Here is a 14,625-nt window from a genome sequence, read left to right as displayed (position 1 = left end):
AAATATGAGCAACCGCACTGGTATTAAATACCCAGGAGCTACTACGAGTACTGGTAAGGTACACATTAATTACATGTATAACACATATACCTTTAGTGTTGCCGGCCTTCTTGTCCGCTAAGTATTTGGGGCAATTCCGCTTCCAGTGACCACTTCCCTTGCAATAATAGCACTCAGTCTCAGGCTTGGGTCCATTCTTTGGCTTCTTCCCGGCAACTGGCTTACCGGGCGCGGCAACTCCCTTGCCGTCCTTCTTGAAGTTCTTCTTACCCTTGCCTTTCTTGAACTGAGTGGTTTTATTCACCATCAACACTTGATGTTCCTTTTTGATCTCTACCTCCGCTGATTTCAACATTGAATATACCTCAGGAATGGTCTTTTCCATCCCCTGCATATTGAAGTTCATCACAAAACTCTTGTAGCTCGGTGGAAGCGACTGAAGGATTCTGTCAATAACCGCGTCATCCGGGAGATTAACTCCCAGCTGAGTCAAGTAGTTGTGCAACCCAGACATTTTGAGTATGTGCTCACTGACAGAACTATTTTCCTCCATCTTACAACTGAAGAACTTGTCGGAGACTTCATATCTCTCGACCCGGGCATGAGCTTGGAAAACCATTTTCAGCTCTTCGAACATCTCATATGCTTCGTGTCGCTCAAAACGCTTTTGGAGCTCCGGTTCTAAGCTGTAAAGCATGCCGCACTAACGAGGGAGTAATCATCAGCACGAGACTGCCAAGCGTTCATAACGTCTTGGTTCTCTGGGATGGGTACTTCACCTAGCGGTGCTTCTAGGAAATAATCTTTCTTGGCAGCTATGAGGATGATCCTCAGGTTCCGGACCCAGTCCGTATACTTGCTGCCATCATCTTTCAGCTTGGTTTTCTCTAGGAACGCGTTGAAGTTGAGGGTAACATGGGCCATTTGATCTACAAGACATATTGTAAAGATTTTAGACTAAGTTCATGATAATTAAGTTCATCTAATCAAATTATTTAATGAACTCCGACTCAGACAGACATCCCTCTAGTCATCTAAGTGAAACATGATCCGGGTCAACTAGGCCGTGTCCGATCATCACGTGAGACGGACTAGTCATCATCGGTGAACATCTCCATGTTGATCGTATCTTCCATACGACTCATGTTCGACCTTTCGGTCTCTTGTGTTCCGAGGCCATGTCTGTACATGTTAGGCTCGTCAAGTCAACCTAAGTGTATTGCGTGTGTAAATCTGGCTTACACCCGTTGTATTCGAACGTTAGGATCTATCACACCCGATCATCACGTGGTGCTTCGAAACAACGAACCTTCGCAACGGTGCACAGTTAGGGGGAAAACTTTCTTGAAATTATTGCGAGGGATCATCTTATTTAAGCTACCGTCGTTCTAAGCAAATAAGATATAAAACATGATAAACATAACATGCAATCAAATAGTGATATGATATGGCCAATATCATATTGCTCCTTTGGTCTCCATCTTCGGGGCTCCATGATCATCTTCGTCACCGGCAAGACACCATGATCTCCATCATCGTGTCTCCATGAAGTTGCTCGCCAACTATTACTTCTACTACTATGGCTAACGTGTTTATCAATAAAGTAAAGTAATTTACATGGCGTTATTCAATGACATGCAGGTCATACAAAATAAAGACAACTCCTATGGCTCCTGCCGGTTGTCATACTCATCGACATGCAAGTCGTGATTCCTATTACAAGAATATGATCTCATACATCACATATATATCATTCATCGCAAACTTCTGGCCATATCACATCACAAAGGCACATGCTGCAAAAACAAGTTAGACGTCCTCTAATTGTTGTTGCATGTTTTACGTGGCTGCAATAGGGTTCTAGCAAGAACGTTTTCTTACCTTCGAATCCGCTCCAACTAAAGTGGGAGAGACAGACACCCGCTAGCCACCTTATGCAACTAGTGCATGTCAGTCGGTGGAACCTGTCTCACGTAAGCGTACGTGTAAGGTTGGTCTGGGCCGCTTCATGCCACGATGCCGCCGAAGCAAGATAAGACTAGTAGTGGCAAGAAAATTGACAACATCTACGCCCACAATAAGTTTTTGTTCTACTCGTGCATAGAAACTACGCATAGACCTAGCTCATGATGCTACTTTTGGGGAACGTTGCAGAAAATAAAAAATTTCTACACTTCACCAAGATCAATCTATGGAGTTCATCTAGCAACGAGAGAGAGGAGTGCATCTACATACCCTTGTAGATCGCGAGCGGAAGCGTTCAAGAGAACAGGGTTGAGGGAGTCGTACTCATCGTGATCCAAATCACCGGAGATCCTAGCGCCGAACGGACGGCACCTCCGCATTCAACACACGTACGGTTGGGAAGACGTCTCCTCCTTCTTAATCCAGCAAGGGAAAGGAGAGGTTGATGAAGATCCAGCAGCACGACGGCGTGATGGTGGATGCAGCAGCGATCTCGGCAGGGCTTCGCCAAGCTCTACGAGAGGGAGAGGTGTAGCAGAGGGAGAGGGAGGCGCCAAGAGGATGGGTGCGGCTGCCCTCCCTCCCCCCTCTTTATATAGGCCCCCTAGGGGGGCGGCCCTAGGAGATGCAATCTCCAAGGGGGGCGGCGGCCAAGGGGGTGGCTTGCCCCCCAAGCCAAGTGGAGGCGCCCCCTCCCCTAGGGTTTCCAACCCTAGGCGTAGGGGGCCCCAAGGGGGGGGGCACATCAGCCCACCAGGGGCTGGTTCCCCTCTCACTTCAGCCCATGGGCCCCTCCGGGATAGGTGGCCCCACCCGGTGGACCCCCGGGACCCTTCCGGTGGTCCCGGTACAATACCGGTGACCCCCGAAACTTTCCCGATGGCCGAAACCTGACTTCCTATATATAATTCTTTACCTCCAGACCATTCCGGAACTCCTCGTGACGTTCGTGATCTCATCCGAGACTCCGAACAAATTTCATGTTACTGCATACTAATATCTCTACAATCCTAGCATCACCGAATCTTAAGTGTGTAGATCCTACGGGTTCGGAAGACATGCAGACATGACCAAGACGCCTCTCCGGTCAATAACCAACAGCGGGATCTGGATACCCTTGTTGGCTCCCACATGCTCCTTGATGATCTTATCGGATGAACCACGATGTCGAGGATTCAATCAATCCCGTATACAATTCCCTTTGTCAATCGGTACGTTACTTGTCCGAGATTCGATCGTCGGTATCCCAATACCTCGTTTAATCTCGTTACCGGCAAGTCACTTTACTCGTTCCGTAATGCATGATCCCGTGACCAGACACTTGGTCACTTTGGGCTCATTATGATGATGCATTATCGAGTGGGTCCAGGGATACCTCTCCGTCATACAGAGTGACAAATCCCAGTCTCGATTCGTGCCAACCCAACAGACACTTTCGGAGATACCCGTAGTGCACCTTTATAGTCACCCAGTTACGTTGTGACGTTTGGCACACACAAAGCACTCCTACGGTATCCGGAAGTTGCACAATCTCATGGTCTAAGGAAATGATACTTGACATTTGTAAAAGCTCTAGCAAAACGAACTACACGATCTTTGTGCTACGCTTAGTATTGGGTCTTGTCCATCACATCATTCTCCTAATGATGTGATCGCGTTATCAGTGACATCCAATGTCCATAGTCAGGAAACCATGACTATCTGTTGATCAACGAGCTAGTCAACTAGAGGCTCACTAGGGACATGTTGTGGTCTATGTATTCACACGTGTATTAAGATTTCCGGATAACACAACTATAGCATGAATAACAGACAATTATCATGAACAAAGAAATATAATAATAACCAGTTTATTATTGCCTCTAGGGCATATTTCCAACAGTACCGCCCTGAGCAGCAGTAGTACCGCTTGCGCGGTACTGCCCAAGGTCCAGTGCCGCAGGCACTAACGCTTGTTTTTGGGCTTCTGGACTCGCTTTCGCTTCAACGACAGTAGGGCGGCAGTTGGGCACGGTAGTACCGTTTCGGACGGTAGTACCACACCTGCCCAACGGTACTACTGCTTGTCGCGGTACTTCCGCGTCCGACTACCATCACTCTTCCTCTTATATTTTAGCCTTTGGATATGTTTTTCCTCTGCAGGGAAGTAGAGCGACAGTAGTGGGCGGTAGTACTGCTTGGTGCAGTAGTACCGTCCTACTCTACTCTACTAACGCGGTTTCACCTGTACTCGCAACAACTAGCAGTAATACCACAGGTGGGAGCGGTAGTACCGCTCCGACAGCACTACCGCCTCCTTGAGTTTCTCACTTGCACGTTATGGTTGAAACTACCGTGCTAACGGAAGTAACCTTGCCCGGGCGGTACTACCGCTTGTGTGCGGACTGAGGGCATAACGGTTGGATCTGGGGGTACCTATAAAAGGGGGTCTTCTTCCCCATTGAATTTAATCCCTTCTTTGAGCTTGATATCTCTCAATCCCTCCACTGATTCTTGCTAGTTCTTTAGGGAAAAGTGAGAGGAGATCTAGATCTACATTTCCACCAACCACTTTTATCCTCTATGTGAGGGGAGCCCCTTGGATCTAGGCCTTGGAGTTCTTTGTGTTTTCCTTCTTCGTTCTTCCTCTCATTTTCCTCCATAGCATTAGTTGTTGTGGTGGGATTAGGGAGAGAAGGACTTGCGCACTCCATGTGCCATTGCCATTGTATTTGGTGCACCGATTTGAGTTCTTCACAGTGGTACGTGAAAGTGAAAGTTGAGAAGGTTATTACTCTTGGGTGTTTGGGCACCCTAGAGCTTGTTCCTCTTGGGTGCTTTCGTGCCATAGATGGTTGGTTGGTTCGGAGCTCAATCATTGTGGTGTAAAGCTCCGGCCAAGCGTCGGGGTCTCCAATTAGGTTGTGGAGATCGCCACGAGCAATTTGTACAGGTTTCGATGACCGCCCCCAAGGGTTGTGAAAGTTTACGGGTTCGGTGACCGCCCCCAAGGGTTGTGAAAGTTTACGGGTTCGGTGACTGCCCCCAAGGGTTCCATTTGTATGGGTTCGATGACCGCCCTCAAGGGTCCCTTGGTGGAATCACGATATCTTGCATTGTGTGAGGGCGTGAGGAGATTATGGTGGCCCTAGTGGCTTCTTTGGGGAGCATTGTGCCTCCACACCGCTCCAAATAAAGATTAGCATCCGGAAGGGTGTGAACCCCGAGATACATCATCGTCTCCATGCGCCTCGGTTATCTCTTACCTGAGCCCTTTACTTATGCACTTTACTTTGTGATAGTCATAGTATGGCATGATATATATCTTTCTATCACTTAGTTGTTTATCTTACTTAACATAAGTTGTTGATGCACATAGGTGAGCCTAGTTGATTTAGGTTTTGTGCTTGACAAATTAAACACTTGTTTTATTCCGCGTTTGTTCAAGCCTAAACAGTAATTATTTTAAAGCACCTTCTAGGCGACATCCACAATCTTTCAACCTTTATTCTAACTTTTAGTTGAGCAATCATTGTATGATCAATTCTCTCAAAATATTATTTGCGGAGCTCGGTCATGTTATTAATCTAAATATTCATATCCCTTGCAATAAAATCTCATTATTGCAACCAATTCCTGCAGTAATGCGTGTTGTGTCGTCTAATTTTTAGAGGATCATACAAAGAAATTTGTAAAGCTGAACCAGAACTATAGTTAACTCTTGGTGCACCAGGGCAATATTAAACTTTTTACTCGATGAACCTTTCATAGCAAGATGAATAAGTTTATGATTTCTATGTACAAATTTGTAAAAGTAGCTTTAAATGAGTTAATTTATAGTCGAGTAAGACACGTATGACATATAAAATATCCAGTTTTGCTAATTTGTAGGCTCCTTGAAATATGTTTTCTCCCTTTGTTAGATATTATAATATTTCTAACTTTGTCTGAATTGCATGTATATAGAGGAATTTTAGTGTGTTTGTTCGCTCATTTCAGTTTGTATGTAGTCTATATTAAAATACTCAAAACATCTTGTCATAATGAGCGAAGGAAATAGTTCTTTGTCTACTAGTTGATCTGACGCTGAGACGGTGGCAAACTTCATAATTTCCTAAACTCGCACAACAAACACTACAATTGTTCTGTTCACGTGACGAACCAACTTCATCTTGTATTGAGGTTCTCCTTGTTTAGAAACCTTTCCAAAAACAAAGGTTCACCTGAAATTTGTTAATTTATTCGATGTTCAATCTTGATAATTAAAATTTGCGCAAAGAATAAAAAACTATAAAACATAATACATTTTCCCTACCTTTTCTGTTTTTCAGCATTTGTTTTTCAGCATTTGTTTTTCCCTACCTTTTCTGTTTTTCAGCATTTGTTTTTCCCTACCTTTTCTGTTTTTCCGCATATGATAACACTCGAAAACAGCATTTGCTTTTCTTCAGTTTTCAGCATTTGTTTTTCTGAACTCAAAAACAGCATATTGTACATGGTGTTTGTGAATGTTGTTTTTCTGTTTTTCCTAACTTTTCTGTTCTTCTTCAAATTCGAAAACATCATTCAAATACATGAACTTCTTAAAATTCATGAACATTTTCATATTTGAACAATTGAATCACTACGTTTGTGAATACAAGTTTTTTTTTGCAATTCATGGACGTTTCTTTTAATTCAGAAACTTTTATTTTGAATTTTGAACATTTTTTCAATTCGTGAACAACTTTTGGAATTCCCTTACAATTTTAATTTTGTGAATTTTTTATTTTGAACATTTTTTTATGTTTATGATTTTCGAATTTATCGACATTTTGAATTCAGTGAAAAATAATAACAAAAATGATGACCATTTTTTGAGTTCATGGTATTTTTGAATTGTAAATATTTTTCTGTATTCCATATTTTAGGTTTTTTAAATAATCTGGTCAAAAGAACAAAGCAAAATAGAAAAACAAAATAAAATAGGCGTTTGATTCTCTCGCTACCTCTGCTTGCGCTTGCTGGGCCATGGCCATGTCGCGCTGGCACATAAGCGACGCACACAATAGTGCCCAAAACATAGCAGCTGAAAACTGGAAATCACTAATTAAGGGGTATCATTTGCAAAGTCCACACCCACCATCTAGGTTGCGACACATGGCGCACAACATGTAGGACGCTTGTCGTAACCGGGAAGTTTTCCTTTTTTTCATAGATTCGTTTACTGAAAACCTTTTATCACTTAAACCGTGCCTCCAAATCGCGAACCATTTCAACTGTGCGTCATCCCATGTTGATAGATTTCGTTTTTTTCATGATAAACCGAAAGAAAAAAAATCCGAATCGGAAGCAAATATGTGCCTCTCATGGAAGATAAAAACACGTACCTCTTGACCAAGAAAAAAAACACATTTTCTTTACATTTTCAAGACTGTGCCTCCATGTGAGAAAATCTACTCCTCTCGCGGAAGGAAAAAGATGTGTTTTATTCTCTTTTTGAGAGGCACACAATTGTGACTTTTGCGAATCTGTGCATACACATGAAGTAAAAATCTGTGCATCTCATAGAAGAAAAAATGTTTGTTTTTACTTTCTCGAGAGGCATAGTTGTGCCTCTCGCGGAAGCAAACCTATGCCTCCAGGAGAAGCAAATATGTGTCTCCCACAGAATAAACAAAGATGTTTTTATGCAATTCTTTTTAAAATATTTTTGTTGCCAAAATTCTAGGAAAAACAAAGCAAAAAACCAAAAAATCATCTAAAATCTGAAAACAAGTACAGAAAAATAAATGAAATATAATCCCAACGGAGTGCCTAGCACGTGACACGTGATGGCACCCTTCAGGGGCTCCCGCAAGGGACAACCCTCAATTATTTGCTCTCCTGAAAACACGAACCCACGTGTCGTTGCTATTTATTGTGTAATGGACATAGGGGTAGCATGTGTAGGAGCTCCTATTCGTCGAGGTGGGCGCTGGGGGAAAGGTGCAGCGTGCAACCCCTGACTCCCACACGCTCGAAGTTGGGCCAACACTGGTGCAGGGTGGGGCTCCCCTTTTTTTTGTTTTTTGTTTTGGTTTATATATTAATTTTTTACTTAAAAAATTTCGGTATTTCAAAAGAAGTTTAGAACTTCAACAAAATTTCATGAATTCAAAAAATGTTCACAGATTCAGAAAAAGGAACATTTTTGAATTTTGGTGAACATTTTTTGACATTAAATGAACATTCTTTGTATTTTATGAACAAAATTTAAATCCAATGAACATTGTTTTTAATTTGATGATTTTTTTAATTAGATGAACAATATTTTAATTCAGTGTAAAAATTAATTTCAGAAAAATGTTCACCCTGATTTTTAAATGGAATTTCGAAAAATATTCACTAATTTGAAAAAATGTTACCAGATTTCAGGAAAAGTTCGTGAAATTTGGAAAGAAAAAACGAAAAAAAAAACAAAAAAGGAAAATTGAAAATGAAAAAAGAAAGAGAAAACGAAAATAAGAAAGATAAAGGAAAAAAACCAAAAGGAAATAAACCGGTCTAGAAAGGTTCTAGAATCTTCCCAAAATCCGGCCACATGTACACAACGGGCAAGCGTGTGTTTACAACAAATGAATACCCCCAGCACACAGCAGGTTACATGGTCTGGCTTTTCATGTGTTTTCCCCATGGTTTTGGGAAGGTTCCCAAAACAGGTTTTCTCTTTTTCCTTTTTTATTTCCTTTGATTTTCTTCTAGTTTTTTCATTTTTATTTTCTTTATTAGTCCACGAATCTTTGATTATGATTTATTAATTCTAGAATATTTTTTCAAATTTGTGAGCATTTTCATGTTTTGCTAATATACTTTGAATTTGCGAATTTGTTCGCAAATTCGCAAACATTATTTGAAACTTGAATGTTTTTTGAATTTGCAAACATTTTCTAGACTTTTAAATTCCTTTTCGACATGAGAATATATATTTTTAAATTCACAAAGAATTTTTGAATTCTAAAACATGCTTCGAAACCACAAACATTTTTCAAAGATTTGATTATTTCATTTGAATCTATGAATATTATTTTAATCAGTGAACATTATTTCAAATTCTGGAACATTTTTTGAAATTCATGAACACTTTTTATGAATTCGTCAATATTTTTTGTTTTTTTTATTGAATAAAAGGGGTTTCCCCCACTCAATTTATTAAAACAAGGCAACAGAACGAACCAGCAACTATTCAGAGCGCTCGAGCAAGTAAGACCCAAAACATCGTTGTACAAGCATACGGATGGGTATAGGGAATCTCCGGTGGTACAAAAAGGAAAGAAAAAGATGGCTCTCTGTTACATTTTCCCTAACATGGGCATCAACGGGAATGAGCTCTCCAAGCAAAACCTCTTTGTGCCTTCCTCACCATCATCCGCTATTTAAACGAGACCATTCCCGGCATAAACCGCACCCGACATGTCCGCTTCACGCCTCCACCTATGCACCACATCCGTCATGATAGTGAGCGGTAACGCGTTGTGGGAGAGCCTCTCAACAGAGCATGAGCATGCAGTGGCCGCCCTTGCTGCCGGCTGGCAGAGCCATCATGCCAAGCGGATAGAGGGCGACATGCTGGCCAGCCCTCCCGAGAGGTTGCCGAAGACGGCCCAGCGATGGGCTCCGACGACAACTCCGTGCCTGTCCATTCTGGCTTGACCATGGGGCAGGCCAGGCGCACTTCAATGCCACCATGCGAAGGGGCAACCGACGCCTATGTCGGTGTTTCGGCAGGCGCAGGAGGAGCAGAGGTACAACCGTTTCCTCCTCGAGCAGTACTGGCTGGCGGAGGGCCAAATCTACGACGAGCGAGGAAGCCGTGGCGGCCATGGTGGCGAAGAACCCAAACTTCGTTGCCATTCAATGGGTGCTCTATGCGGCCGCGCGCGCTAACACCTTCATAGCGCAACAAAACATGGTTTTGATGTAACCGGACGTGGAGGTGGAGCTGGCAGCGCATGCAATCGCCAACAAGAACGTCGGCGACTGCGTGTCCTATGCACAACGATGACGTTTCATAGGCGGCAGTGGCATGACGAGCGTGTCGTCCCGTCAATGTCCAGCGTGAACCTCACGTCCACCGGTGACGGACGGGTCACAGACTCCGACGAGGAGTAGTGCATGGGAAGTGGCGGGGCATCGAGTCCCAAGTGGGTCGGTCCATGTCCAATGCCCTACTCTTCCTCGCCGGTGACCGTACCTTCACTTCACATGTCTCATCCCCGCCTAACATGGACACGGTCAGGGCGCAAGGGAACCATAAGGACTTGGAGGATGGGCGCCGTTGTAGGCTATGTTAAGGTCCGGCCATACTTCTTTACTGAAAAATGTCCAGAATCTAATGAATGTGCTCCAGTTTAAATGAAAGTCATCCGGTTTGCATGTAATTCGTTTGATTTATTGAAATTCGGTTTGAAATGTAAGCAGTCATGGTTGGATGGCCAGCTGCTGCATCATTGTCCAGACGGATATGGTGTCTGATTTACGTTGGAGATGCCCTTATGAGCAATATGCAGAGTACAAGTTCGTAGCTGACAATCAGCACCATGTCAAACCCCTAATAAAGAGAAGAAACATCGCGTGCATGGGCATGCGCGCGGCCTTTTTCCAGAGGAAAAAGGAGTCTCGTGATATTTTTTATGAACATACACTTTGGGAAAGCAAAAGCAACATATGTATAGAAGTGGCTTCTATACATATACACTTTGGCGGTAGGAACAATAAGGACTTGGAGGATGGGCGCCGTTATAAGTTATGTTAAGGTCCGGTCATACTTCTTTACTGAAAAATGTTGAGAATATGATGAATGTGCTCCAGTTTATATGAAAGTCATCCGGTTTGTATGTAATTCGTTCGATTTATTGAAATTCGATTTGAAATGTAAGCAATTATGGTTGGATAGCCGGCTTCCGCATCATTGTCCAGACGGATATGGTGTCTGATTTACGTTGGAGATACCCTTATGAGCAATATGCAGAGTACAAGTTCGTAGTTGACAATCAGCACCGTGTTAAACCCCTAATAAAGAGAAGAAACATCGCATGCATGGGCATGCGGCCTTTCTCCAGAGGAAAAAGGAGTCTCGTGATACTTTTTATCAACATACACTTTGGGAAAGCAAAAGCAACATATATAAAAGTGGCTTCTTTCTCCACGGCACAACGCCGCAAAGGCAAACAGAGTAGGAGATCAAGAGAACCATGGATACACTTGTTAAGGGCTCCTTTGATTTAAATGAATTTTATAGGATTTCTGAAGGATTAAAATCCTTAGGATTTTTTCTTATGTTGGTTCTTTAATTCATATGGTTGAATCTCATGGGATTTTTTTCCTATGAAATCTTTTGTATTACATTTCATAGAAAATCTAACATCCACTCTAACCTCTTTTTAAAATTCCTCTGTTTTTCCCGTGCCATCAAACACTCATTGCTAATTTTATAGAATTCAAGTGGACATGCCACTCCAACCCTATACTTTTTCTATTCTTACGTTTCGAAAATCCTACGAATCAAAGAGGCCCTAAATCTGCGATAATTGTGAAGTGTCCGGTGCATGTACCGCGAGGTTCATGAACCGAGAGCCGTGAGAACTAAGCACACAATCCCATTGGATTTCCTTGCCGGGGCGTGCGCCTGTGTCGTGTGTCCGTGACCGTACGTAGACACATGGAGAATTTCTTGATGCTTCTCCGGGCGGCAATCGAATGGCCACGTACGTGATAGTTAGCTGAAATCCCAATGACTAGAAGCGTGTAAAAGCATGAGCGTGATCCAAGAATCAGACTGCAAACACCGGAGAGTTGATATATAGTCCGGGTACAAATTACAGACTCATTGTTTAGAGCCTGTTCGAAAGCTCTATCGACTCTCAACTCCGCTCCGTGCTAGGAGCTAGGAGAATTGGCATGGACTTTGGTTACTGAATCTATGAGGTATCGGGTGCATATACGTTGTACCACGACGAGATTCACGCAACAGAGGCGCGAGAGCAGAGCACAATCTCTCGGCTTCGGGGAGATTGGATCTCTTGTCACTACCTTCGTTCCCGTGTGTACGTGACCGGTGATACGTGTAAAATTCTTACCATAACTTTCCCTGCACAGGCCTCCGGGCGGCATTATGTTATGTGTTCGTTCATGCACCTCTGGATCCACAGAACTGGAAGTGAAAACAAAGGGTGGACCTCCGAGGCAAGTGTGCCCAAGGGCGCGTGGGCGTCTGCTCTTATTTGCCCAACAGGTCTCGCAAGTGGCTAAATTTCGTGTTTTGACCATTTTCCCAAACCTACTCGACATTTGACCCTAGTTTGAATTTTTTTCGAGATCTGACCCTTTTGCTACCGCCAGAGATCATGGAGGTAGGGTATAACAGCCTACCGCCAAGGACCCTGGCGGTAGGGTTGTATGCCCTACCGCCAAAAACCTTCTAAGTATTGAACACAGTGCGTGACCGTGCCTACCGTCAAGCACCTTGGCGGTAGGGTTTTGCAGGCTACCGCCAGCCCGTTTGGCGGTAGCGATGTTTCCTACCACCAAAGTCACTGGCGGGGGACCCTTCCGCCATGGACTCTAGCGATAGTAAAAGGGTCAGATCTCGAAAAAATTTCAACCTAGGGTCAGATCTCGAATAGGTTTCAGAAAAAGGTCAAAACATAAAATTTAGCCCTCGCAAGTTGCAGCCGCCGTGTCCTCCGGCCGCTGCCAGGGATCAACGGAGCACCGGCGAGGCCAAACGGCAAATGGCTCGAAACTATTGCCGTTTCGGTCGCCTGCCGCGCGCTGTGATGCATATATATAACTCTATGCAAATACTGTATGTGACTTGGCGACTTGCCCTTTCCTTTATTTTACTGGGTTGGCACATCTCTCTTGAGGTCGAGTCCTTGATGTAAATATCTCTTTATTGTACTATCTCTGTCTTTCCTATAAGAAAAATCTCATATACTACTATTTTGAGATAGTTTTCTCCTGACTTAGGACACCTCTAAAGTCATTTGTTTCTAGATTTCATTACATAATTATATGTACCTTGATCCAGGATTTTTTTTGTGTGCAAAATTCTCAGTTTGAATCCAATGTGTATTTCTTATCCAGGATAAAAGTGTTGCATGTTCTAATACTAATATATTTGATAGCTGGATTTTTAAATTTTCTTACAGTTTCAATGAAAAACATTCGCCAAAAATGTAAAAATTACAATAAATGGTAATGACGTTTGGAAATTAAATATATAATATAAGTAAGTGTCCTTTATGAATGCATGGGTTCGTCGACTAATTTTTTAAATAATAAAAGGTAAACGCTTCCACCCGGCGCGCCGGCCGAGTCTTCGACCGGTCGCTCACGACATGCGACCTGATTCATGGCCCCGCACCGTTTCAGCCCATGTGACACTGGACCCACACACCGCCTATGACTTCACGATTCTATCCACACGCAAGTCTTCCTGGCCACACAATCCACTCGCTGCGTCTTCTTTGTCCACGGTTCCACGCAGAGAGCATCGCCTCCATCACCCCCTCTCTCTTGCAAGCTTCCTCCTTCAACCTGCCAAGCCATGGCGAGGCCTCGCCTCTCTCCTGTAGGACCGCTGTAGGGTCTTGGGTTGCCTTCATGTACACCACCCCCAGGAGAAAGAAACCAGGCGAGGAGGAGAGGGGGGAGGTGGAGAGCGCCTCCCATGGCTGCTCTGAAATCAATAGAAGGGGGGAAGAAGAAGGGGTGCTGCAACCTGCAACTCGCGGTGTTGGAGGCTGCGCCGCGGCATGCTGGAACCGACGACCGAAGTTGTTGCAAGGGGCGACAGTGAATTGCGGTGGCGACGACAGTGCTGGGATTTGCTTCATCCGGCACCCGGAAAGCTACCGTCGGCGACCAAATTTGCTGCAACTAGGCGATGGTGGGCGTGGCTAGTGACGAGAGCGCCATGTTTTTGCTAGAACGGGCAATGGAGAAAGCTACCATGTCATATGTTTTTGGTACAATCAGTGTACAATTTTGCTACAACCATCTTCGATTTTTCGCTTGAACCAATCAAAAAAATTGCTACCATGTTTTTTTTTTGGAACCAGTGTATCACTTTTTTGCTGCCACCGTTTGAGTTTTTGCTACAACCAATGTTGTCAATTGCTACATCCATTATATGACAATGGCTTCAAGCAATTTACTGGGTTTGCTAGTTGCTCAAGTCGTTTTGCTGGAAACCTTTTGTCTTTTTTGTTGGAACCAGTTTTTGGTTTTGTTGCAATCCCCAAGTCAACGGTGGCAACGGCGAGGCTTTCTTTTGCTGCTGTCGGCGGCGAGGCGTTTTTGCTGGAACCAACACCTCAAATGCACCCCGGTATTTTTGCTACATCCAGCATCGATTTTTGCTACATCGGGTATCGACTTTTGCTGGAACCGGCACCAGCGTCGGATGGCCACACGACGCCGCCAGACTTGTTGCAACCGGCCGTTGGGAAACTGCGACGGGGGTAAAGGTGAGGTCCAGGTGACCCGAGAGATGCTACAACCATTCATAGAATAGCCGCAACCGGCCGTTGGAAAGCTGCAAACGGCGGCGAACACCGGATCCAGGGGCACCGTGCCGTGCTGGAATCGGGGGCAACACCCGTGCTTCAAGCAGTCGGCGAGGTGGACCAGCCAGCGGTGCTTCAAGGTCGACCGGTG

Source organism: Triticum dicoccoides, chromosome 1B, assembly GCF_002162155.2.
Source record: "Triticum dicoccoides isolate Atlit2015 ecotype Zavitan chromosome 1B, WEW_v2.0, whole genome shotgun sequence".
NCBI lineage: Eukaryota > Viridiplantae > Streptophyta > Magnoliopsida > Poales > Poaceae > Triticum > Triticum dicoccoides.
This window is presented reverse-complemented; position numbering follows the sequence as displayed.